Raw genomic sequence first — 27,660 nt, forward strand, 5'->3', positions numbered from 1 at the left:
CCTGTTCAAGTGCTGCTGTAGTTGGACATGTTTCCCATTTGTGCAGAGTAAGCAGGAATCACAAATGTGAACAGGAAATGGGCATGGAAGGGGTGGGCAGGAGGACGAGGAAGAGGAGGTGGAGGAGGAGGAGGGCATTCAGGGAATTCTGGTGATCTGAGAAATGGGTTGCTCACTTTTTCCGATCACACACACAGAGAGACACACAGATAACACTGTTTCTAATTAAATGATGGGCTAATTTACAAACACATACAAATTAGCCAAAACATGGTGGATAAAAAGCTCTGGCTATTGGGTAATAGAGAAATAATAAATAAATAAATAAATAACCAGACATATTCATCAACCCATTTTTAGCAATCATCGCATCATATTATTGACATCTCATAATCCACTTACCTTCAATTACCTACTTATCAAAACGTACAGACCAATACACTTGAAGGAACTTTTGCATTTATTTTCTTCAAACTGATCTCAATTCAACCTTATTCCTTTCCAACCATGGTTATGGTAACAGTTTGCTTAAGGGAGCACTTTAATGTCTTTGCTCAAAACTAGGGGTGTGGCAGAGAGAGGTTTCTGCATCCCATATTTCCTACAAATGCAACTCTTGGTTCACTGGATCCTGTAGGACAGCAGTGTATGGAACATTTTTCAGTCCGAGGGCCATGCGGACTCTGGGAAAGGACATGGCAAGCCAGCAGTCTGAGATGTTCCGAATCAGGCAAGAGCACAGGACCAGGACTCAGATGACCTGGGTTTGAGTCCCTGCTCAGCCATGGAGCCAACTGGGTGACTTTGGGCCAGTCACAGACTCTCAGCCCAGCCTACCCCACAGGGTTGCTTTTGTGGGAGTAGGAGGAGAACGGTGCAAGCTGCTTTGAGTTCTTTCTTTTAAAAAAGATGTGATCTAAATCTAAGTCAATAAATAAACCCTACTCATCAGCGGCCTGTTCACATGCACACTGCAAGGGCTGCCTGTGCTCCACTGCCACTGCAGCTTCAATCAAGGAAAGGAATGAACAAGTGGATTTGACCTCATCCCACCTCAAGGAGGCAGGAGGGCCTGGACTGGCATCTTGCAAGGGAGCCAGCTGCCTCTTCCCTTGGATGGGTGGCAGCTTCAGAAGGCAGAGGGGCTGCCATGCCAGTGTGGACACCTGGCAGGCCGAATTTGTCCTTCGTATATCACTGTGGGGTTCACTGCTGGAGAGCATCGCTTGCCCTCGATTTCCGCAATCTCCGCATCCTTACGTCATGTCATCTTTCAGAATTTTCACCTTGTTCAGCATTTACGTTCCCAATGTAAAGGGGCAAACGGTTCTGGATGCATCTTGAGTGTTCTTACAGGGTGCTGAAGCTCTTTTGGCCAGTGGGCTGGAATGGCAAATACTCTCTCAGCCTCCTTCTTCCACCCCACCCCATTCTGCTTGCCCTCTTATCTCTGGCCCAATTCATTGACTAGAGGGCTGCATTCCTGGGCTCTGATGCCAAAGTTGGCTGTCTCATGACATCACAAGGCTCTGCCCCATGACATCACTGTGTCTGCTTTCCTGGTCTCAAGCATCCAGAATTCTGGAGATCTCTTTACCCTGCTAAGATGAGCAGATCTGGAATCAATGGAGTCGTCAGGTGCTGCAGAGCTCAGAGAGGGACCCTGGGGCTCAGGAACGGCTCTCTACTCCCCAGCAAAAAATGAAATTCAGCCATCCCAGCTGGCAGTTGGCCACAGCAGTTCAGAATCCTCCTGGATTTGAACATCAGGTGATGCTAGAGGTCCAGTTACTGAAGGACCGGATTCAAGCTGTAGGGAGCCAAGATTCTTCCTTTGTGTATTCAAAAGCCACACAACCTTTTTCCTTGCAAAGTGGACCAAAAGGCACAAAACGCACCCAGAATGAATCTCTGAGCATTCATGGAGCAGTTTGTTGAATCCTTTCTGGTATTCACCTCCAGGAACTCTCCTTAGGAGCATGCCTGGGCCTGCCCCTTTGGGAGGGGCCTTCTGCAAGTGAGCAGGCCTCCTCTCCACATGCTGACCCTCCAATTGGGCCACCCTCTACTGCTGGCTACACATCATGGGGACTCCTGTGTTGACCAAGGACTCTAAGGGAAGGAAGCTTGAAGAGTTTCTACAATATCATTCACTTTGTTTTTTATATTTATATCCCAACTTTTTCCTCCCAAGAAACTCAAGGTGGCTTACTTAATTCTCCTCCTCCTCTCAGCCTTATGCTCACAACAACCTGGAGAGGCATGTTAGGCTGAGAAGCTGTGACTGGCCCCAAGTCAACCAGTGACTGAGTGGGGACTAGAACCCAGACCTCCTGCGTTCCAGCGCCACACTCTTAAGCACTGCACCACGCAGGCTTTTCTACGAAAGACACATTTTCGGCAGTGTGGTGCTGGTCCAGGAAAGCCCAGGGCTCTTCCCTGGCCACTGTGCAGCTGAGAATCTTTCCATTCCCCCAGCAGTCATAGCAAGATGTACACCATCTGGATCCTCAGCCACGGTTCCAGGTCAGCTGCCCCACGCATCACATTGGCTGAGCTCAAAGCCCTCCCAACAGAGAGGGCAGCGGTTCATCGAAGCCTTTCAGAAAGAACTGTCAGAGTGTTTGTTCAAGGGAGTATATATGATGTTATAATTATTTGCTCAGTAATGTAAATATTGTGTGTGACTAATCTCGTCCATCGAAGAGTAAAAACATTTTGAACTGTTTACCATGCAGGATAAGTTTAAGGTTGGCCTTTATTGATGTGTTATACATCTCCATACTGATGGAGGGTGTGAAGAAAGTAAAAGGAGAGATGGGAAAGAGGGTGATTGTCAGATTTTGCTGATCGTCACATTGGAGGCAAATTCAGATGTTCTTGGATGTGCAGATCTCTGAAGTGGGAAAATAAGGATAATGAAGATGAGGCATTGGCTTGGTTCCCCATTTTTCCTCAAGGAAAATGGTCCTCTAGGAAGTCAATGTATATAAGCAGTTAAACAAGTCTAGGGGAATTCCAGTGGCCGGGGGGCATAGGGTGGCTCTGTATCCTCTTTTAAATTCCTCTATTTGAAGGGTTCTAGAAGGGGTTCTTTGAATGGCTTTCCATCCCAAAGCAGGAAGTCAAGCAAATTTGCCAGGTTTTGCTCAGACAAAACCTCTGAGAGGAGCCCAAGTAATTTGGATAGGGCCACCAAGAAACCTTCCTCAGGCTGGTTGCTTGCCTCTTTTGCAAGGAATCCACTGGTCAATCCATCCATCAAAGTAAGACAGAGCAATGCCAATTCATGGGGTGCCTGACTTCTTTCAAGTGGAGCAGAAGGAATTCATGTTTGGGGCTGAGAAGAACCCAGTCCATCAGATACTCGGTTTGAGAAAAAAGATCCAGCTGTGTCCCTCAGGGCTACTGGGGAGTGATCATCTAGGACTGGAGTCTTGTTCGCTGCAGCTTAAATCATTTTTAAGCAGCTCATTCCAACACTGCTGCCGATCCTGTGACCCAGAGGAATTTCAAGCTGCCATATTCAATAATTCCCCCTACTCCACCCTTGATGTTTCTTCCCCCTTCCTCTCTCTCCCCATTCCTTCTCCTCCATCCACTTAAAAGGTTAATCATAAGCCCATGTTGCATTAGGGTTAGCATAAACTACATCTCTGGCCCACCCACTCCTTCCCAAATCGGACTTGTGTGTGTGTGCGCACACGCATGTGCGGGGAGGGTGCGCGGAGAGAAAGCGAGCGTTCTATTTTATTTTCATACTGTGAGACTTGTTTTGCTCTTGCGGCACTCGCGGCCTCACAAATCACGGGTGCAGCTCGCTCGCTAACTTGTCTGCATTATGTTCATTTTCTGGGTGGCAATAAATATTAGAATAAAATAAACTTAAGGGCTGCTGGCTGGGGCTCTGTTAGCTATCTTTATGGTTTCCACAGCAGCTGAATGACAGCTTAGCCTGCAAGCGAGCGGCCCCTTTTCACCAAGTAAATTTAGCCTTGGGAAGGATGAACCTCATCTCACTCTTGAGCTGTGATGCTTGATGCCAGTCCATAAATCAGTCAGATTTTAATTATCGGACACATGACGGGGAACAGTGACAGGCTGCAGACCACTGGAGAGCATTCCTTCAAAGCCACTTTTAAAAAACAGAATGGCACTTGAAGACTGGGGGCCGTGGGGGGGGGGGGAACAGGCCGGAGCTTCAGATGAAGTGCAGGATGTTAATAGCATGATGGAATTCCCTACCTAATAAGTTTAACTGCTTCTTGGCTGCAGCTTTGCAGGGGTGGGGGGGATATGATCTCATGCAGAATTAATTGTGTTTCATTCAAAATTATTTCTAGGAGTGTAGAAGCTTTGAGAGATAAAAATCACACAGAATAGAGATGGGGAAATGTATAAATGCATAACCATAAAAACAGACATTATCAATTTTATTATCATCATCATCGTCATCATTGATGATGATGATGATGATGATTATAATGGCATTCCAATTTTGCTTTAAAAATAACCCAGGGAAAAGTGTAAGGTGAGTGGGAAGAAAGGACAGGAAGAGATGATGATGAAGGAAAGAGGAAGAGGAGGGAATCTTTCTTTACACAGATCTGCCTGTGATTTTTCAGGAACCCTCCTTTGCTTTAAGCAGCTGTGCAGGGCCAGCGCCAGCAGTGACAGATTTACAATGTGGCCCAAGCTGCTAATTGGTTAGATGGGGTTGCATATCTGACAGCAGACCCTCCAGGCAAGTTGGCGACATACCTTCCAGGGGTCAGCCCAAGAGGGACGCGCCAAAGTGGGCTGCACGCCCTCAGCAGCAGAAGCCGAGCAAAGTGAAGCACCAGCGTTCAGCAGCACGCGCTAAATTCTGTGCCGAAGAGAAGCGGGACGCAGCATGCACGGAAATCATGCAAATCAAGCAGAGTTGCTGTCGTGAGCACATTGTTTGCATAACACATTCCCTTTTTATGAATAATCATTTTCGAGCCTGCTTTTCTGTCTAGTGGGAAGCTTTAAAAAACTTAAACTTTTAAGAGTTCCATGATACAGAAATAAATACAATAATATAACCAAGTTACTGCATAACCAAATCAATCCTAACAAAAAGAATTTCAGTGTCTTGCAGCAGTTCCAAGAAGCCCTCCTAGCTAATCCTGCTTCACCCTTTTCCTGAAGTAGAAAAGATGAACTTTGGTGGCTCTCATCAGAGACAATATTCCTTTGCTGTAGATCAATTACAGTGGAGCAATTACTGAGAATGGCTTGCTCTACATTTATTTCACATAGAGAGAAGCAAAGCTCCGGACAAGCACAGTAGCCTCTGACTACTCCAGCTCCCTATTCAGGTTCCTTTTCTCACATGCATGCACACGCATGCATGCACACACATGCACACACGCGCACGCACACACGTGCATGCAAGCACATGCACACACACATGCAAAGTCTGTATCAAGCATTGTTTAGTTTCAAATGTACTTTTCCACCCATGAGGACTAGAAGTTTGACTGCATTGTTTAAATGGATTTTAGAATGAAATTCCTTGGATGTTGAATTCTGGATATTACCAAGTTCTGCACTTGGGGGCAGGTTATGATCACAAAACGTATCACCTATTCTTAATTGTGGGAAAGGTAAGATCTATGCAAGTTCTAGGAAATAAGACACATTTCTTCCCCCAACACCCAAATCGGCTGTGCTTTTAATAGATGTTGACCTCATGAAATGGCAATGCCTTTTTAAACTGACCCTTTTCTTTTATGCCCTTCTTTTGCTGCTGTTTTAATCCCACACAGATTTACTCAGGAATAACCACAAAGGTACTTAATTCCAGTTAATCATAATAGCAGGATCCCAAACTTAAGTGATGTATTATGTTTGTCTGTTTTCTCTCATTATTTGTGTGTGTTTGCTTAATCTTCAGGGGGTTTTGGAGGGATGAAAAGGCACTGCAGAAAATGTTTAAAATGAATAAAGACGTGAAAAGCACCAGAAAATACAATCACTGAGAGCGGGAGAGAAGAAAGAGCAACACCAGCAAAGCAATTAGGTTGTGATGTTATTGGTCTGGTTTAAAACCCTTACAATTCCTCCACATAGGGGAAAGTGAAGTTCATGGAAAAGATGTTGGAGGCGTCCACAAAGGAGGTCTAATTTACAACCCCCACTCTGCATCCCGGTCCAGCATTTACACATTTCATGCACTTGTGGATTCTTTTGCATCATTTTGCACAAATTTACTCCTAGCACAATACATAAAATACCATATTTTTCTGTGTATAAGATGATACTTTTTCTTAAAAATATTTACCTAAAAATGGAGGGGCATCTTATCCATGGGGGACTGAGAGGACAACTGTGGTTGCGAAACTGCTGATACCTTATCTCTGCAATCGAGCCTTGCGAGCAAAACTTCTGATTGCAGAGACAAGCTAACAGGTTTCCTCCAGTCATGAGCCTTAGGTAACTGATGCCAGCTGATGCTGGGGAGAGCATGTAGCCAGTGCCCAGATGCGACAGGGAGCGGGACTCAGTGGGCAGAGCGATGCAGCAGAAGTTGAAGAAACAGATATGTTTGAGACTAAAAGTGAGGAAGAAGAAACCAGTGATGCAATAGAGGCTGAATAAAGTGATTTGCTCAGAGCTAAGTGTGAAGTGAGATACATAATATCATAGTACGGGTATGTAAACGTTGCCTAATCACTAAATAGAAATGTCTTCTATTTAATGTTTAAAATATTGATTTCTGAATGTTGGGTAAGAAAAGTGGGGGTGTCCTATACATGGGGGTGTCTTATAGATGGAAAATATGGTAGACTGAAAATGAGCATTTCCTCATAGGCTAAAGCATAAAAGCAGACATTTGAGGGAATTTGCGCATTTTCAGTTATCCGAATTTGTGCAAATGGGTGAGGATGCATTTGCAACCCCCCCAATTCCATCGATGGGAGAACAGCAGAACAAAAGGCACCTGGAAGTCCAAAAGGCACTAACAGAATGGATTTTACAGCGTCCAAACATGTGCTGCTGAGAAGACAAGGTCTAACCTGCAGTGGTTTCATGCACAATTCCTGGCTTACATATGTGTAGCAGCTGAAAAATGTGCTTCCATATTGCTACAAATTACTAGCAGGAAGCAGTGTTATTAATAAAGTTGCTCCACATGGAAGAATTTCAGCTGCATGTACTATCCCATTCTTGCATTTAAAGGCTTGGGAGTTTGTGAAAATGGTCTGGCTCAAACCTGAAATTCAATTCATTTGTCAAACAGAAGCAAGGATATGTTCTTTCCTTATGTAAAGCCTTTTAAACCCCATTCTTCAGCCTAAAAATGACTCTTAGAACAGCTCAGGTATGCTTAGAAAAAGCAGTAACACAGTTCCTGCCCCAGGCATACAGAATAGAAAATGTAAAGCTAAAAGAATAAGAGATGAGGAGGGAGGAAAAAAGCAAACTTAAAGTTACAGAGTTTTCCCCCCTTTTTCATTTTTTTTAAATACAGGAAAAAAATAAATGCAACACAATAACTATAATAATATAACATACAAAAACCCAATAATTAGAAAAGTAAATGATAAAGTTACAGAATTTTTATACTGAATACAGCAGTGCAGGGAAAAGAGAGGTGAGGCCATCCTACGAATGCATTTATTTCTCCATGTTGCCCAAAATTTCAAGTTCTTTGGGTAGTTTACAGTATAAAATGCATTAAAACCAATTTAATGTTAAATTTAACGTTAAAATAACAGGAGAATAAAAAGGGTGTTGCCTGGTGCCAAGAAGAAAGTAGCGTAGGTTCCAGGCGAGCCTCTCTGGGGAGCGTATTCCACAGTCTGGGTGCCACCGCAGAGAAGGCCCTTCTCTGAGTAGTCACCCTCCTGATCTCTTTCAAGGACGGCTCCCAGAGGAGGGCCTCTGCCTCAGATCTCAAGGGGAGGGAGGACACATAGGGAAGAAGGTGCGCAGTCAGGTATCCAGGACCTAAGCCATTTAGGGCTTTATAGGTCATCACCAGCACCCAAAATTGGGCCTGGACTTCTATTGGTAGCCAATGTAAACGATAGAGGACCAGCATTATATATGAATACCTGCTAGTCCCTGTTAATACCCTGGCAGCTCTATTCTGGACCAACTGAAGTATCTGGACCATCTTCAAGGGCAGCCCCACAAAGGGCGCATTGCAATAATCCAGTCAGGAGGCTACCAGTGCACGGGTCACAGTCACTAGGCACTGCAGTAGTCCATCTTAGAGATTACCAGAGCATAGATCCCCTATGGCAAGCTTTCTCTGTCCTGAAAGGGGTACAGCTGGGCCACCAGCCAAAGCTGGTAGAAGGCACTCCAAGCCACCAATGTCACCTTTTTGATCAAGTCTAATGGGGATAAATTTGGTACGTGGGTTAGGAGGGGACAAAGGGACTCCTTCTGACTTAGTGCAGGAGAGCAAGGCCAGCTGCAAGCTTTGGAGGGCCCTTGAGCAAGACACCCTCCATCACCCCTCGCCCTCCACAAGTCTACCTTTCCAGTGCCGTTCTTATCAGCCACTCCCACACCTTGTCCCCTTTCTCATCACTGCAGAGAGGCAGCAAGCAAGGAGGCAGTGGCATCTCCTGTCCCTCTTCTCACCAGGAAGCAGGTAGGTTGCAATGGAGAGGCAAGAGAGAAAGCCCAGAGCCCTGTGGGAGGGTGGGCTCAAAGTCCAACCATTCCTGTCTTCGACACAAACTCTGAACAGGCGTCACACTCAGGTTTGTGTCAATAGCCATCAATGCATATTTCTTGAAAAGCGGGAGTCTTAGTAGACTGGATCTCTCTTCTTCCATGGAAAATGACACATCCTCTTCTTTATTTGGCACAGAATCCAGCTTCTCTGTGTGTATTTTTTAAAGAATCCCTATTCCCATTGGGTATCATGCTGCTGAGTTCTGATATGTTTTGATGTTTCAGGCTCAGCTCTGTGTGTGTGTGTGTGTGTGTTAATTTTAAAGCTTCAGTGAAGAGGAACACAGGATTTCCAAGGTTGCAAGCGTAACTCACTGTGTCACAGTTGTGAGAAGCTTCGGAAAGGCAGAGAAAATGTCATTGTAATATAAATAGTATATATACTTAGGGATGGGATAAATATTGTCAAGAACATGTGGGGTTTCTTAAAACTTTGTTCATATTGGACTGCTATTTGGGGACTTAACAATGAAAAATTGCCTGTAACTTGACCTCTTTTCACAACTATGCATTGCATGGAGAATGACACATTTCCCTCCGACTCTCGCACGTCTGGAATGCAGGCTACCCCATGAAGCTAAAAAGAAGCAATGCCTTACGCCCCGGACATTGAAACTATGGAAATCATTTCCATGGGGTGTATTGATGGCCACCGGTTGGATGGCTTTGAAAGGGGATTGGACAAATTCCTGGAAGAGGAGCCTGTCAGCGACCACCAGCCCTAGTGGCTGTATGATGCCTCCAACACCAGAGACAGTATGCCTGTGTACACCCGTTGCTGGGGAATATGGACAGGAGGGTGTTCTACACTCTTATCCCACTTGTGGGCTTCTTATGGGTGGCTGGTTGGCCAACATACAAACACAATGCTGAATTAGATGGACCCTTCATCTCTTCCAGCATGGCTCTTCTTTGGCTTTTATTTAAGATAGGTTGAAATTTTTAGGTTGAAATTTTTTATTTAAATAAAAACATACTACATTTATTTAAGATAGGGATGGGGCACGCTGGCCTTCCAAGTGCTGGAGCACTCAGCACCCATCCTTGACCATGCTGGCAAAGGCTGATGGGAGCTGGAGTTCAACAGCTCCTGGAGGTTTCCCATCCCTACCCTAAGAGATCTGTTCTTGCCCTTTCAACTAGTCCTTTCCTCTCCCACAGCAGGACTGGTAAGGCAGAACATTTAACATGTGGAAGAGGCAAGTGGCATGTGGCAACCCGGTCCATTTGTTCTCAATCCACCTCCTGGTTTTCAGTTTTTCCTTCTGCCTGGCGCTCAGCACCCCATGTGTGCAGGCCTCACTGGAACAGCACTGTGTGCATGTGTCCTTTTTAAGGTTTTGGACTTCTGTACCTCATGAGGTGCGCCCAGACATGGTGAGATGATTCTTTTGTTTCCCCGATTGGAGCTAATCCTATTGGCACGCAACCATTTTAGTCTGTCGTTAGACGGAGCAATTTCTAGAATGCTGTTGAAATCTATCCCAGTTGTAATGCTCGGCAAACCTGGGAACTTGAGAGAGATGTTTTGCCAAAACAAAACAATAAAAGGACCAGGGGAGGGATCAGCCAGACCAACGAGGGACCATTCAGCAACAGTGGGATAGAATGAACCAACTGAAGGCACTTGTCGACTCCCAGCAGAGATGTGTGAGAAGCCTGAATTCCTGGTGAACACACCCAGCATTTGAAGGGTGCTCTCCAGGAAGAGAGCTTCTTTATGTAAGGGGGAGGTTGCTGGTCTCGCAACCAGGGCTCAGTGAGTGTTCATGAACTTCCTCTTGGCTTGCTGTGCAGGACTGGACTGAGCTGGAGAAGAAAGTCTGTGGATTTTAGAGGGATGGATTCCGAAAGGGTTCATCCCAACCCTGTCTTCCAGCTCACATTGCAAGTAGTCCTGACAGGTAAATGGGGTCTCCAGGCTCAGAGCAACATGTGGTATTTGGACAGCAAAAGCCCACAAGGCTTCTTGCCAAGATGCTCTGCTCAGGGGCTTCCTGAAGGCATCTGCATAGCCATTCTGGAAAGCAGGACATTGGCTAGAAGGTCCTTCCACCTGAACCAACAAATGTCCTCTTGGGCATTCAAGCCCTGCTCCCCAACCTGTTCAACACAGCCAGTCCTCTTTCAGGGCTGTCCAAAACTGGAGTCCATCTTGCAGCAGCACATTCCACGAATGAATGGCACATCTTGTAAAGAAGCTGTTGTCTTTGTCTCTCTGGATTGGCTGTCGGAGTTTTTGACTGACCACTGATATAGGTACAATGCAAGAGGGAGAAAAATGTATCTCCTGTCACCACAATGTGGTATTGTGTTGTAAGCCGCCCCGAGGCTTCGGCAAGGGGCGGCATAGAAATGTTATAATAATAAAATAATAATAATAATAATTTTATAGAATGCTTGCTCTTGCCCATGCCAACTCCTCCAGCCCAAAACTAAAGATGCCTGAATTCTAGCATATCCATGTAGGAAAAACTTCACACTCCTTGGTCATTCTGCTAAGTGTTTTCTTCACTTTAAAAAACTCTGCCTCGTCCTTTTCAAATCAGAAGATTAGAACTGCATGTTGTACATCAAATAAAGCCACAACACAGTTTTCTAGAACAGCTTTACAATTATGGTCATTGAGACATTGCCAATCCCCTTCAAGTTAATTTGTAGCTTTGGATTTGCCTGTTTTACCACAGCTGTGCAGCTGACAAATCCACCATCATCTCAAGATCTCATTTCTGGTCTTCTACTCCACTCCAGTCCCCACTGGTACACTTCAGCCTTCCCCTTCCGCATCTACATCTGCTGTGATTCATAGTCCAATGCATCTGAAGGATGCCTAGTTAGAAAAGGCAGGTGCCTGCCTCCGGATACATTAAATTATGAGTATTACTTTTGTGCCAGAGTGTGTCATTTCTAGGAATCTGCAGACGAGGAAACCTCAACTCACCAAAGTTCTTCAGATTCCAACTTGAAACTTATTCTAACTCAAGTCCACATCAGTTTGCAAACTTAGTTATTCTCTTTCCACCTGCAAATCTCTGTGCATTTTCCCAAATGTATACATAAACTGTGCACAGTTTTGAAACATACAGTTTCTTCTCCCATTGCTTAAAGCACATTTATATGCAAAGGTAAACTTTTGTTTCATACACATATTTCTTAGGTTTTCATGCTGTCAAAAACATTTTGTTCAAGTTGCATTGCAAGCTTGGAAATGTGCAATCTCCAACTACGACTTGGGACAGGATCCATGCTCAGCCCAGAAAGTGTGAACTGGGTGAATCCTGATTAAAAAATGAACCAAAATGTATTTCACATTCATTCCTAGTTACCTCACTTATGCTGAACTACTTTTGCCATTCACGTGTACATTAACTCCCTCCACTTCATTAGACTTCGATTTCTCCCCAAACACCTTTCTGACAAAATATTCTAGGTTTGGCTTTTTCTCTCCCCTCTCAAAATGAAAGGGCATTCGGAAGTATTTTCCCTGAATATGCAACATTTATTCTTATTTTCAGGGACTGGCTGACATTTCCTTGCAAATACACTTAATATCATGGAATGAGGCTACATCCAGGATGGTGAGGGTGGAGTACCCCGTGGCCAGGATATCAACAAGGTTGCCGCTACTTCTTGTAAAATCTTGGGGCAAAAGTAAGAAACATCGCTACTGCCAACGGCAGTGGTGTGCTGACATTGCAGCACAAAACAAAGCCTGCTGGAGAATTTCTCCTTCCCATGGATACATTTGGTGAAATAGCCAAGCTCCCCACCCGGTCGTCTGTCTACCAATGAAATGGAGGTCACTTAGGCCCACGTTTGGTTTTTGCCATCCTGAACACCTGGGCATCATCTGCAAACTTGGCTACTTTGTGGTGAATTCCTGGTGCCAGGTCAGAACCTTATTCTACAGCAGTGAGAACACAAGCTGTTTATGTGGTATCTTGAGAACTAGATTGTTGTAATTGCTGAGTTGCTGCTAATACCTAGCTCAGAGGTCTGCTAAACTAAATGACACAACACTGTGGAATAGTGGGCCTCCAGTTCTGTAGGCATCAATCATGCAATAGCTGAAGGGAACCTGCATGGTCAAATGCAGTCTATCTTGAATGGCCTTTGTGAGCTCCGCAGAGGCGGTCATCTTGCTGGGCCTTGCTTTGATCCTTACATCCCAGTGTTCACACTTCCACAAGACGGTGGATATTTATTTATTTATACATCTGCTGCTCCCCCTGCAGCTGTCTGCTGAACAGCCACTGTTGCAGAAAAGCTGCTTGCTCTGAGTGCAGTGTTAAATATAAGGCAAGCTTTCCAGAATCTGACTTTATGTTAATGAGCTAATGAACTGAATTCATTGTAAACATTGGCAAGCAAACTGGCCCAGCATGGAAGGGGAGAAAACAGAGCAGGGACATGACACCACTGACTCTCTGTAGCTTTTCTGGATCCGTGGAATGAGAAGTTGATTCATCTGCTGTGATTAGTACTTATTTTTCTGCTGTGTTGGGCCGGGGCGGGTGTGTGTTTCCCAATTTTCCTCCTTCCTTTTTGTCAGTGAGCGTTGACAGCTTATAATATATTTAACTGCCAGTCCATCATTGTGACGGGGTCATACCTTTCCTTTATGGACTTTTAAAATTAATAACAGACAGTTCTATTTTGACGCGCCCTGCCTCTGCGGCAGAATGCGGCTGTTTAATTGTCGAGCTGGCCTCTGGTGGCCAAGTGCTCCCAATGTTTAGCAAGGGCTGAAAATATGGATGTTAGGAGAAAACCTGGCAGATGGCTGACAAGGCATTTTTACTCATAACACACCAGTAAAACTTTAACTCGGAAGATTTAGTGCTCGCGCTTCCAGTCAGCATGCTGCAGACATATGCATATTTTTTTTCAAACTTCTAAACCGATGGTTTTGCAAAGTGTGCATAAGCAGCCTTTATTGATTATGATGTTAAAAATTGAAAGCATCAGTATCATTTAGCAAGAGACACTTTTAAAGCGGGGGGGTGAGCATTCATTTTCATTACAAACTCTGGGTAGGCCAGGCGGTTAACTTTCCAGCACCTTACACTTTGGGAAAATAAAGCAAGAAATGTGCGGAATTTTCTTCCCCAAATGCCGTTTCAGTGAGCTGAGCTGGCTAGAGAAGCCTGCAGAATTCACTCTTAAGAAATTCTTGGCCCTATCTTTGCTTACTTGTTTGTTGGGAGAGTTTTGTCCTGTTTCTTGATGATGAAGAACTGGTGCCAAGTTTGCAATTTCCCCTCCAGTTTGCCAATCTCCTTTTTCCTTTCATGTCTTGTCTGTTGGATTACAAATCTGAAAGCACAAGCTAGCAATGTGCATAGGATCCGGTTTGGGGTGGGAATCCTTCAGATTTCCGTTGTTTCCCTCTGCAAACTCACTCTGCCCTCAGTCTGCCTCATGTTGAGCATCCATGTGTCTGGCAGGAAGTAAGTCTGTGCACATGCAAGCAGCGTTTGTGCAGGCTTTACACACGTCACACAAAGAGGCTGCTCAGATTCCTGAGCCTGTGCACACTTGCTCTCAGCTGAGGTCTCTCCCTGGTCAGGGCTGAGTGCAGGAAAGGAGTCTGGCAGGCACAAGAGTTGAATTCTAGCCTGATCTTCACATCTCTAGCAGGAACACCCCTGCTTTTATTTTTGCAAACTGTCCTGGAAGACTTTTGTGGCTCAAACATGGGGTCAAAAAGCTTTCCAACAATGGTTCTTCATGAACTAACATGAAGCTCAGTATGTCCCCCTCCCCCATAGAGATTCTGCTATGTTGCAACATAGCGCTCAGCAGTTTTAAGATATTAAAATGCACGTTTAAATGTGTACTGTGAGTGAAATCACTGAGATATTTAAACATTTTTAAAGGATTTTGCTACAAGACCCCAAACATTTGCATTTCCATGTGTAAATGAGACAGACCTTCTGTAGGAACAAAAATGTGCAAACTGCCATGAGCACAAAGTTAATTTCTTGGCATGCCCAGGTTGACAGTCCTAGTGAAAGTATTCTTTAGAGTGGATGGATACAGGAGTAGTGCCTTCAGCATCACTGTTATCCATCATCATCAGTCCTTTTTATTTTGCTGCTTTTTATGCCAGCTTTCAGACACAAAATTACCAAGGACTCTTACATGAAAACAGTATGATCATGGGCCCCGTATATCCAGCAGTTCATGTCAAGTTGCATAAAGAAACCAAGCCTTCTTTAGGGGCAAAGAACAGTAAGGAGGTAGAGCAGGAATCTTGAATTGTGCATAAATGGTTAGCGGGACCTGGACTAAAATCTAAGCAGCCTGGTTAGTCTTCTCTACTATGGTAAGATGTACTGTAATACATACATGTACATGCACATATACATTATTATATGCATATTTTGCTTTTCTTCTTGCTGCAAGGAACCCAAAGGCCAACCTGTCCTCCTCTTCCTCATTTTATGATAGCCATTATTTGCAAATCTGTGCATATAAACACAACTAAGCACATGCAGATCGATGTGCTCTTTTATCCTCTCTTTTGTGGATGCATTTTCTCCTTTCTTTGACCACCCTAGGAAAGAGGGAGCATCAATTTTGCCACTGGGATCTCCAATAGAAAGTCAAGATTGTATCTGCTCAGTTGGTATCCAGTCTGACCTTCATTCCCACCCACAAACTCCAGCCATAGAATAATTTGGGATTGTTCTATCCATTATTCCTCACTTTTTTAGCATAGGGTATGCATTTCCCACCCCACTTTTTTTTAGTTTTAGATGGACTTATTTTGAATGGGCAGCATAAAAACTGTGTATGGGGTGGGTGTTGTTGTTGTTGTTGTTTTAATTGGGTTTTGTTTTGTTTTTTGTTTTTTGGTAACCCAAAAGCATTTGCTTGCCTTTTGGCTAATTTCCATAAACATTTTACTCTACAAGAAGGGAATGTCATCTGGCACAGAATAGGGTGGTGTGATGCCCAGATCACCTGGTATTTTATTGTTTGCATTGGTTACCAGTTGAGCTCTGGGCCCAATTCAAGGTGCTTGTGCTAACATATGAAGCCCTAAACAGCTTGGGTCCAGGAGAGCTGAAGGACCATACATACCTATCTGACCCCCAAGATCATGTACGGAGGCCCTCTGAAGGAGCTGTTCTCCAAAGAGGTAAGGAGGGAGGCAAACAGAACAGGTGTCTTCTCAGTGGATGCCCCCCATCTGCAGAATGGCCTTCCAAGAGCAGTTTGCCGGGCGCCATCTTCACAATCTCTTTGGAGCCAGGCGAAAACAATCCTGTTCTCCAGACATTTTAATAATTGGTTTTATGCTGTTCAGTTTTAAGGTACACCATCCTGAGACCATGATAAGAGACAGTCTAGAAAGGTTTTAAACAAACAAACAAACAAACAAATAAATAAGGTATAGTTTTATATCATGTCTTAATTTTAATATATTATTTTAATCTATTTATATCAGACCCCTCAGATGCATATTGTGTATTTTATTGTATATTATATATTGTTTATTATTGTTATATGTGCATGTGTTTTAGTATGAGATGCTATTTTTATTGTTTCTTTGCAATCCACTTAGAGAGTTCTTGGAACTAATTAACTACAGAATACAAGTTGAATAAAGAAATAAATGTGTACTTTGTAAGAACAGCGAAAGGGGAAAACAGCTGCATGAAAAGGAAGCAGGGGTAGAGCTGATGGTTTCCTGAGTTGGTTAAAGAGATCTTAGCCAAACTGATTTTGCTTAAGGGGGCCAAGTATTTCCTTAAAATGCATCATTGAGAACAATTCACATCATTAGCAACACCAAACCTCTACAGCTTCCATTTAGCTTCTCGCTGACTGAACCTCGGTGAAAATCCACGAGAAAGTGGGTTTTTTTGCTTGTGATGTGGAATATCTCTCAGGGGGTTCTACCAGGCCCCAACACTGTGCCCATTAGGCTCCATATTAAAAACTGCCTGCTCAAGGTAGCCCCTGGGATAAAGTGATCTGCATTTTGCAATGGACAGTTTTGTTGTTTTTATGCTCTTTTGCTTTATTAGCATTAGTTAAGGCCCTATTTCTTAACTAATGCTAAGTTAACTAATGCTAAGCTACATTTCTGATGTAGTTTAATTTTACCTTTTGCATTTAATTGGCTTCTATGGCTTTTTATGGGTTGGTTTGTTTCAATTTTTCAGTAACATGTGAAATCTTTTAAATGATGATGCATCACTTGAAGCAACGTCACCAAGGGGGTGGGAAACTAGTAGTTAAGTCTTAATGCATATACTTTTACTTTTTGTTTTCTCAAAATAAAATAGGGTCTGGAAAGATGTCAGGAATTACTGATAACAAGTTTGCCAAGCTGCATTACTATTGCTGAGAGGCGCCTATTTGCATATGTCAAGACCTCCCCACCCTCCATAGTCTGGGGACAAATCTGTGTCCCTTGGGATCCCAACCTTCTTTCCCCAGGCCACTGATCTTTAAGTTAAGACATGCCGGCATTTCTGGACCTTCCCCCCTGTGGGCTTGGCCCTGCTCATCACTGGAAAGTAGCGCCCCCGAGGTTCTCCAAAAAGCAAGAGAGAAGAACAATGAGACTGAGAAGAGAGGGAGGCTGGGAAAGTCAGTGGGATGAAACAACAGGGAATGTATGTTTGTGTGCATTCACAGAATTGGGTGCAGTTCTCTCTCTCCTGAAATGTGCATCTTGTAGTTTTGTCTTTCATTTTTTATATATGTTTGTGTATGTGTGTGCTTTTTAAAACATTTTGCAGCACCCAGAGAGCCTTGCCTATTGGGTGATATAAAAATGAAAATGAATGCATGAAATAAATGCTCATATAAATATATACTTTAAGGCATTTCTCACAAAAGATGCATTTATTGTTAATGTCATCTAAATGTGTGTATGTGTGTGATCCCAAAGAAGCAGTTTCAGTCAATTGTTGGAGCTGAAAGGAAACATTTGAAAAAGTGGAAAATCAGAAGGATAGTTATGTTCCAACCAGCACCCTCCTCCAGGTGCTGTAGATTGGGTCAGTTCACACAGGGGTGTACAGGTAGCATTGTCCTCAAGAGACCAGCATCAACTTCTATGTCATACCCAGAAGCTTCCAGTGCATGTTTTTGAACTCTTGATGACTTGCTACAGGAAAATGGAGACATTCTTTCCCCATAGCGTATCTTTGACTAAACTTGCTTCCACTATGGAGCTGTTGAGGATCATCTGGAGATGATGAATACTGAATTGGGACCTAACTGCCAAGCTTGAGCCCAGTCCCCAAAGGGCTGTCAGTGCACTGCCCCTACCCAGAATGCCCTGAGTGTTTGCCCCATGCAAGGGAGTCTCTCCTTGAACCCAAGTGGGTTTGCTTGGGCAAGGGCCAGCTCAACCCGCAGGCCAATTGTGGCATCCGCATCAGGTGCTGTGGGGTGAGCAGGGTGAGGTGCTAGACGAAAGACAGCAGTGCTCTTGCCCCTTATGGCCCTTCGCATGGCTTACTTCTGGCAGGTAGAGCTGAGGACATGGTTCCTTTGGTAAGTGCAGAAGCAGAATGCAGCTCCCAGTCAGACCAGCTTCTCCACATGGAAGTGAGGAATGGGGAAACCTGGCCTTTCTTTCAGGCTGCAAACGCTCTGGCCCTCCCCCTTTCAGGCCTTCTATTTCTGCTCAAATTATATCCTGTGTCCTTCTGCTTTGAGTCTTAAATTCCTCCTCAGTCTCGTACTTTATTCCCCACCGCCGGCCTGCACCCATAAACGAAACTCACTTCCCCCCTCCTGTGCCTTGACCCTGTAAATATGACTTGTGCCCCAGTTTTCACCTGTCACTGTGTCAGCTCAAGCTATTTGTGTGTCAGTCACAGCGATGCGGCACATCGCCGTGCAGAGAAATACGAGCACAGGACCAGCGCAGTCGGATGCGCCAACCTCATGCATGCAAAGGCTCTTCCCCTTTGCTTCAATGGGAGGAAGAACCCCGGACCGTTCCAAGCACGAGCTGAAATTTGAACTTGCTTCTCCCACGTTCGAATTCTCAGGCAATATTCTGCACACAAGCAACGTGATGTCTTTTTAGAATCTGCAGGAAAGGGGATGATTGCAGGATCTGATAGTGAGTGGGTCAGGGAGAAAAATGCCCATTAACTGCTTATAGGTTAAATAGACACTTCAGTGACACGATGTCGGTCCATTTCTAATCAAAAGTCTGTTTTAACTAATGCTTATTGGATGTTGAAATACAGCAGAAAGCCAGTGTGGATGTATGTGCAAAGCACTTGAATATCAAACAAATTCATAATGATCAGCGCTATTACAGTGAATTCCAAATGAGCTCATAATGATGGAACAATGAAAGTGTTGCCAATAGATTTTATTTCTGTAACAAATCCTCGCTATAAGGGTCCCCTCCTGTAGCATTAATTCTAATATAAAAGCTGCATCTGTACATTAGCATTGCCGAGTAAATTATGTCTTGGAATCGCTTGAAATATACCGTTTTGCCATTCAGTCCATATTTTTGTTAAAAAAAAATAAGTGTAATAAGCTCAGTGTGTCCTTAAAGTTCGATGACGAGTGTAAAGGGTAGCACTTTATTTTAAGTGTCCAATCGTTAGGAATTCATTTAGTATTCATTGCAATAACACTAATACAATAGAATTGAATGAATAAGAAATTCATTTAGTATTCATACAGATGTGATAAGTTCTTCTAAGAGAGTTCCACTCTAATTCAGCATTAGTTTTAGCCTTACTTAATGGGCACTTAAAATAAAGTGTTACTGGTACAGATGACTCAATTTCCACCCTTAGATATTTAGATTTTATGAAAGAAGCTTCAAAACGCTGGCAGTTTAATCAGAATACAAAGCAAGGGTCTCCAACTTAAGTCGCTTAAAAACTGCCTTGAAGGAGTGATCAGAGGAAAATCTGAAAACTTTTCTCCTGATGGATCATTCCTGCTATTTCTTTAGAAAGTTCTTGCCATTGCTTATAATAATAGCTTAGGGATATAGATCCAGCAGAACTCATTAAGGACTTGGAACTGGGCACAATAAAGACAAGCATGAAAGAGAAACAGAAATTTCAACCAGTTGTGACAACCGGTGTAACTCCATGAAGCCACTGCTGCTGAAGTGAGCAGCCAATGCTACAAAGTGAGGTTGACCACCTCTACATCACCAGAAAACAGTAAATACAGAACTGAACACAATGTCCGCACGTCATGAGCAGAGCTGGCTAGAGTCAGGGGTCAGACTAGATGGCCCGGGAGACCCTTTCTGACTCGGTCTGTTTCTATGTTTCTAATAGAGGTTATGGATTTGCATGATGTGGATTTGTATAAAATGTATGTTTGCTGATTGATAGGCATACTGTACATGCAAATTTAGAAGTGATTCTATGATTTACATATTCAGATAAGAAGTTAGAGTGGGTTGGGACTTGGGAGAACTGAGTTCTAGCCTACACTTAGCTTTGATTCTCACTGGGTGATTTCACGAGAATCTATGATTCCCATGGTCTGTTGCAAGGATAAAATGGAAAGGAGAGTTATGTAAGGAAAGGTAGAATATAAGCATCATAAATGGACAAATGCATAATACTCCTTTCAGGAAACATTGCCTTCATAATACTAGGTATGTATGTATGTTGCTGTTGATATTATTATTAGTACCAGTAGTAGCATTTTTATTTCTATACCACCCAAGAGATGAAGCTCTCTGGGCAGTTTACAACAATCCATAGAAAGCCAATAAAATACAATAATTGTTATAAAATCAGAGAGACATTAAAACATTAAAAAGTGCAAAGCAACTCAAAACGAACTGAGAATGACTATGTGAAAACACCTGATATGGGTCACCTTTCAAGCCCCAGGTGTCCAAGAAAATCTGAAAGGCCTCAGCATTAATGGTGGTCTCAACCTGGCAAATTTGGCACCAGTGGGCCACAGTAGGGAGGCTGTTCCACAGGTGGGGGCCACCACGAAGAAAGCCCCCCCGCTTGTCCCCACACTCAAAGCCTCCCTTGGAGTTGGCGCTCAGTGGAAGTCCCCAGAGAGAACTTTTGTGCTTTAGACAATGGGACATTTGCCCATTTTCCCTGTTCCAGCTTCACATGGTTCCTGCCCAAACGAATAACAATTAAAGTTAGAATTGAGACTATGTGTGAATTCTAACATGCTTTGAATTAGCACTGAGCTGAATTGTTCCACCTCTTTCTGCCTGAGTGGGGTAAAAAGAAATTGCAGCCCAAAATTGTGGGAGACAGCAAATGCTTCAGACATTCACTCTCCACTCTGATCTTGCAGCATCTCTGGTTGCTTGGGCATTCTGAAAACCCCTGTGGGAAACCCAGCCAGGATTTCCTCCCCTGGGACTTCCTTTTGCTGCTTCCTGCTGAGCACCTGAAAGCTGAGCGAGGGGTGCTTGCTACACTTATTCTTCCTGTTGTTGTTAAAAGGAATTTTAATAACAACAAAGCAGAACCACCTCTCTCTCTCTCTCTCTCTCTCTCTCTCTCTCTCTCTCTCTCTCTGTCTCTCTCTCTCTCTCTTTCTCTTTCAGCTTTCAGGCACCCAGCAGGCAGCGGTCCAGGGAAGCCCCGAGGGAGGGAGCCCTGGCAAGTTCTCCAGTTTCTGAGAGCATTTCAGGAAGCTCAAGCAGGTGGAGATGCAGCAATCGCAGGCCTGAAGCATGGGGAGATGGTGACACAGCATGTGCACCCAACCCTAGCCACCTCCTTACAGTGGGGCGAGTGCTAAAGCTTTGCACTTTGGGAACGTTCTCTGAAATTCTCACCATCCCAGTGAGAGGTGCAGAAAAATGGCTGCCTGTTTCTTGGGGAAACAAAGACATCAGGACAGGGCTGGTGGGATTTCAGAATAACATGACTTGCAGCAAGCTCACGCATTCCTTCTTCTCCCATTCCCTGCCATTATAGTAAAGCACCAAGGCCAAAAGCCCAAGCAGGAGCTGGTTTGTTTGTTTGTTTGTTTTTTTGGAGTATGTGCTAATATACGCGAACGGATGTGTTTTCCACAGTCATGTTGTTCGTTTCTTTGTTTGCTGTGGTAGTTAGTGATTAGCTCCGCAAACACACACGGAGAAAGGATGAGTCCCTACAACTTCTCCATATCTGGGGAGTCACAACTGGGGCAGCTGTGCCCTCAATCTCCCTCAAAGTATAAGCTGCCCTGGAAAGGCCTGACGTTAGGGCCTCCAGTGCTGATCCAAACATTTCTACAGCCTCGCGGAGGCCAAGGCAGCCCTTCAAATGTCATGGTCTCCATGTCGTGCCTGAAGCCCCGACAGAGGCAGCACCTCACGAGGAGGTGTTGTACTTGGGACCCTGTACCCAAATGCCAACCCCACAACCTAGCTTGGGGGTGGCTGAGCAGGCAGCTGCACCTCCCCCTGACTCCCCGCCCATTGAGCAAACACCCGAGCCCACATCAAAGCAAGAGAGCCCCGACGGGAAAGACACTACGAGTTCTGCCCAGAAAGAGTTAGAGCAGACTGTCCCTCCCGCTACTGACGCTGAACTTCCTGAGCACGACACAGGAGACGCAGGGGGCGTGATAGACTTTTCCCTAGCAACCAATCGCAGAACTCTGAGGAGGTGGGAACAAAGGCAAGCCCTGTTATGCCAGAGGGAAGAAAGGCGGGGCCAGGAGAGCTAGTCCCATGTGGGCTTGGGGAGAGACGCCACTGAAGGATTAGCATCTGCATTGCAAAGAACTCAGCAGTAAAGCTTATCTATAGAGTTGTAATCTTGTAGACAAGTAGCAATAGAGGACTTTAGTTTTATTGCTTGTGAATGTGTGGGTTGTTTACATGTTGAGTTGCATCTCAACACTCCTACCTTTTATGAAAGGCCCAGACCAACACCTTGGGAATACACAGGTGGCCAACAGAACAAATCTGAAATAGGTTACATGGTCCAAACTTGATTTAAGCACCACATGCTTTCCAGTGACGAGACTGCAGTTTCTAAATGTCCTTCAAGGACATTTCTGTATAAAGCTCCTTCCAGTAATGTAACCTGGATGCCAGCAAGGAACATATCCCTGTAGATGGGCTGTTTGTTTGTTTGTTTGTTTGTTTTAAGATAGGGCCACAGCTCCCAACATATCCTGAGCGAGAAACCAGTTCTTCTGGCAACCAACACTATTTGCACCTCCACAGAGAATGCCAAGCCCATGTCCACTCCAAAATTATTTACCAGGCCCCAGGGAATGTGAATGCATCAGATCTAAATGTCCTAATTTAGCAGACCTAATGCTCCACTATGCTCACATCTTATCCAGGCTAAGCATGAATTCTTATAAGGTTTTCATGTAGTTGTCCAAAAGTGAGCAGGACAAGCACAGAAGAAAAGAGAGACGGGAACTTATTGAAGTCTGCTTCCCCTGATGGCAGTGGTAGTCAGGGGAAGGGGCCCAGCCAGGGAAATGGGCCATGGCTAGCTGGGGAACCCTCCAGGTCAATATCTGGACCATGGTTGGACTGAATTTGGTCCACACACTAGAGAACCAAGGCTCAGATCAACACTCATATCACTAACCTTAAACCAATCTGATGCTTTCATAAAATCATAGGATCATAAAACCGTAAATTGTAATTGGTCATTTAATCAATCAAGCCATACCCCCTGCTCAGAGCATGAACCCCATTTAAAGTTTAATTGACAGATTAATCCAGTCTGTGCTTGAATATCTCCAGCAAGAGAGAGCTTAATACTTTGCTGAACAGTTGACTCCACTGTCCAACTACCTCCTTGTAACTTAAGCTTGCTATTTTGTGTCCTACAATCTTGGATGATGATGAGTTTGTGACCCTCTGCTGTGTGACAACCCTAATCGGTCTTCTCAAGGTTAAACATATGCAGTTCTTTCCATTTTATTTCATGTGACTTTGTTTCCAGTCTTCTGGTCAACTTTGTGAAGTCACCTTAATTAATTGGAAACTTCCTTAGAAATTCTAAGAAGAATCATGCTCCTTCAGCCTTACATCACGTTGAAAGCAGGTCTGAGTTATGCTCTCATGCTTCAAGCTTCCCACAACTAGAATGGGCTTTCAATCATCTTGCTCTACGTCTGAATCAGAACCTGATCCCCACAACAGAGGGTCCACAGAGGCATTGAGCTTGGTTCTGGGATCATGTTGGAAGCATCTCAGAACTTGCGCATGTACACTCAATACCAGAATTCTACAGAGCTGAAATGAGGACTGTGAGCCTTTTGGCTGGAGATGAATGAGAAATTTGGGTGCATTCCATTTTTGACCAGAATTTACTTAGTGTGCTCCACCCAGAACTGAACATGGGCTTGAACTAAATGTGTGGTTGAACTCCATGGAGTTTTAGGCTTACTGTGTGATTTTTGTGTTGGGGAAAATGTGTTTGAAAAAAGGTGTGCTTCTGAAAAATGAACAGAAGCATGATTTCACCAATGGGAGAAAATCTGTACATCTTAAAAATATGCACATTTGATGTATGATTGGAAAACTGCATGGAAACACAGATGGATTTTCATTTAAAATACAAAGGTTTGCTGATTGCACCTCTATAAACAGGCTGTGCATTTCTGCAAAAGACATCCGATTTGGCTGCATCCCAAAAAGAAGAAATCCATTACCCAAAAAGAAAACATGTCTGAAGTCCTGGGGCCACAGTGTATCCATATTCAATCTTGCAACGAGATGTAAATACATGAAAAGAAATACTGTTTTACCAAGACTAAGAACAGAGAGATAACCTTTGCTTCCTCTTTGATCCTTCTTATTTCTTCCCATTAGCAATGGTTTAAGGAACTACTGCTCTATCACTGAAACTGAGCCCAAAAGGATTATGCTGATTTAGGACTTCCACACATTAATGTCAGCTGGGGAAGGGGATCTAGGAAGGGAGAGGGCCTTTATGAAGTACCGAGTGCCCTTTCTGCTATCTGTTCATTAAAATGCATTTAGATGTCCTTCCGTAATGAAAGGGGAGTGGTGGGGGAGAGAGAAAGCAATGAGGACAAGAACACATCTTAAACTGAAACTCAAAAACTGGCCAATTCCCATGTTTACAGTTACTTTCCTATCAAGAATTAATGCAATGTCATGCGCGCACCATTACTGAAAAATTCTACGCTGTTTTTTGCCAAGTGTTCCTATATAACAGTTTTATCACGAGTCTGACAGCCGCCATAAAAATTCCAGCCATTCTATATCAACAGCCCTCTTTGTACTAAGTTATTAAACATTAAATTTTTATTCGTCATTTGTATTCTGTTATGCAAAATAAGCTCCTTGATAAGATGTGTCTTCTTAATTGGGCCCTTGATGCTTCTTGGATCAGAGTTGTCAGATTAGCTGGAAGAAGAGGCTTTGCACGGAGCCAGCTCCGTGCCAGGAGACCAATAGCTTTGTAACAACGATATTAAGTGAGAGGGGCCAAATGGAGGGCATCGCGAGGCTCAGGTGAGACTCTACATCTGTGCATGTCTTATGCTCAGGCACTTTTCTCGTAGCATCAGCAGGGCTGATGGAAATAGATTTGTTCATTGTTTACAGCATACAGCTGTGGCTGCGGCTGCATGGGAGTTGTATAAGATTGAAGCAAATTTGTACTGAGACTAAAATATTGAGCTTTCTCTCCAGTCAGCAGTCTCCGGAATCTTATTGTCGAAAACTTTATCCAGTTGGAACCCTCCCTGGGGTGATCTTCATCTGCAGCTGCCCTGTTCTATCTCTTGCCGCCTGTCCCATCTTGCTGCTGCATTAATACCTGGCAGGAACATTTTCTGGGGTACACATATGAAACTGGGCACGCGCGCGCACACACACATACACACACACAGAGGGAAACTACTTTTGCACCACTTTGGGGCATTTGCACACAGAGCTGGGCTGCATATTTTCAGCTTCTCTCTCCAGTGGTAGGTGAATTAACCAGCCACCTCCCTTTATTTCCTCCCTTGCCTCCCTTTTCTTTCTCGCTTGCTTGCTCTCTTTCTTGTCTCTCCTCCCCACTTCCTCTGAATCTCCCTCCCTCCCTCCCTCCCTCCCTTGCTTCTCACATGTATATCCTATCTCGTTCCCAGCAGCAGGGACCCATGGAATCCTCTCCATCTAATTCTCAAAACAACCCTATAAGGCAGGTTCAGCTGAGAGTCTAACTGACTGGCCCAAAGTCACCCTGTAACCTTCATGGCTGAGCCCAACACTCTTGCCGCAAGGCCAGCCTGGCACTCGCTCCCGTCCTTCCATCGGAAATCATGTATCTATGAAGAGAGGGGCTCCCAGCTAATGCTGCAAGTTGATGGATGAGAACTTCACTTCCATTCATTTAAGGTCCGAACTTGCCCTATTCAGACCCCGAATTCAAACTGGAAAGCCACCACAATTCTGCTGACAAAGCTCACTGACTCCCAAGCTTGTGGTACCCGTTTGTAAAACGCATACCTGAAAATAGGTCCATGCACATTTTGGGGACAATGTGAATCTTCAATCAGCTTTGATCAATGGGAAAATACGCATCTGGTTCAAAAGCATCTTTGTCCAGGTATGTATTTTCTCCAGTTGCGTGAGGGAGAGAGAAGATTGCAACTGGGAATGGGAATGGGCAGGAGTGAACCTTTGGGGTGCGGCTTGGTTGTCCCATCACCAACTTCAGTGGTGGCAGAGAAGGAGCCCACCAGCACTCGCTGGTGCAGGTGGCGGGAGCAGAGGGTGCCTTGGTCAACGCAGCGCATGTGTGGAGCTGCTGAGTGGCTGCCCCGTCGGGTGCGAGTGTGGGCTGCCGATTTCCGTGATGCCTCTAGGCAGTCAGCAGCCCCACATGATGCCAAGGCGGCTTTCTCTCCATGGTCATTTCCTTATGGTTCCAGCAGTGCAAGGAAGCCGTTGGCCTCAGGCACCCCAGGGCAGAAGCCAGCAACGTCCACCGGCAGGCCACTTGTCATGAGCTGGTTCCTTCCCCTCTTCCCCTGCTTCCCTAATTCAAAACAGACCTTAGAAATGCAGCTCTTTCATGGAGACTCCACAGGTAACAGCACAGTCTGAGCTATTTGCCTTCCCCCAAAGCTGGAAAGAAAAGCTGCTGCTCATATCAAGAGAGGAATCCGAACTGGAAACTCCCCCTTGGTCCCTCCCTCGTGGTAAAGCTTTGGGCTCCACCTCAGGGTGGTTCTCATGCTGGGGGGTGGGGGTGAGATGATACAAGTGGGGAAGTCCCTCCAGCTGAACAGCTGGCTTCTTCTGATGACTCCCCACTGGGTCAAGGACTGGTATGGCACTTCCTCCCCTTCTAGAACGGGCTGACCCTCACACTCAGCCTGTTAAGCTTCACTAGGTGCAGTGGAAGGAGCTTAAAAAGCTCCCCCCCACTCTTCCTCTGAGTCCTCCCCTTCAGAATCCATCAGAATGACTCCCCATGAACAGTTTGCAATGAGTGAGAAACAGCCCACTTTCTGCACCTCTCCACCAGGAACACCTTCCTGTCTGTCAATGGACATGCCAGTCAGGATGCCTCTTTCGGCTGAGTCAGAAGACTGATCCAGCTGGATCCCAACTGTCATCATGGACCACCAGCAGCACTTCAGGCAGGATTTGCCCCTGGCTCTAGCAGAAGACACAGCGGATGTGAGCCAGGGAACCGTGAGTGCAAAGGGCACCCTCTGCCCTGAGTTATGGTTCTTTGCACAGAGAGTAACATATCAGGGGAAGACTGCAGGAATTCGATGCCTACAGAGACAGAGGCAACCAAGCCAGCAGAGTAAAAGAAGAAGCAAAAGTAACAGGGGCAAATGAAGAGTCAGCATAGAAGCAAGGGGTAAAAGGGGTGATGGAATTTCAGTTTCATGCACTTAGGGTTTTGTTTCCGTTGTGGACGAAGATGCATGCATTGGGAAGGGAAGGGAAGGAAAGGGAAGGGAAGGGAAGGGAAGGGAAGGGAAGGGAAGGGAAGG

The sequence above is a fragment of the Varanus komodoensis genome, unplaced genomic scaffold (assembly GCF_004798865.1).
Source record: "Varanus komodoensis strain SLA01 unplaced genomic scaffold, ASM479886v1 scaffold19, whole genome shotgun sequence".
Classification (NCBI taxonomy): domain Eukaryota; kingdom Metazoa; phylum Chordata; class Lepidosauria; order Squamata; family Varanidae; genus Varanus; species Varanus komodoensis.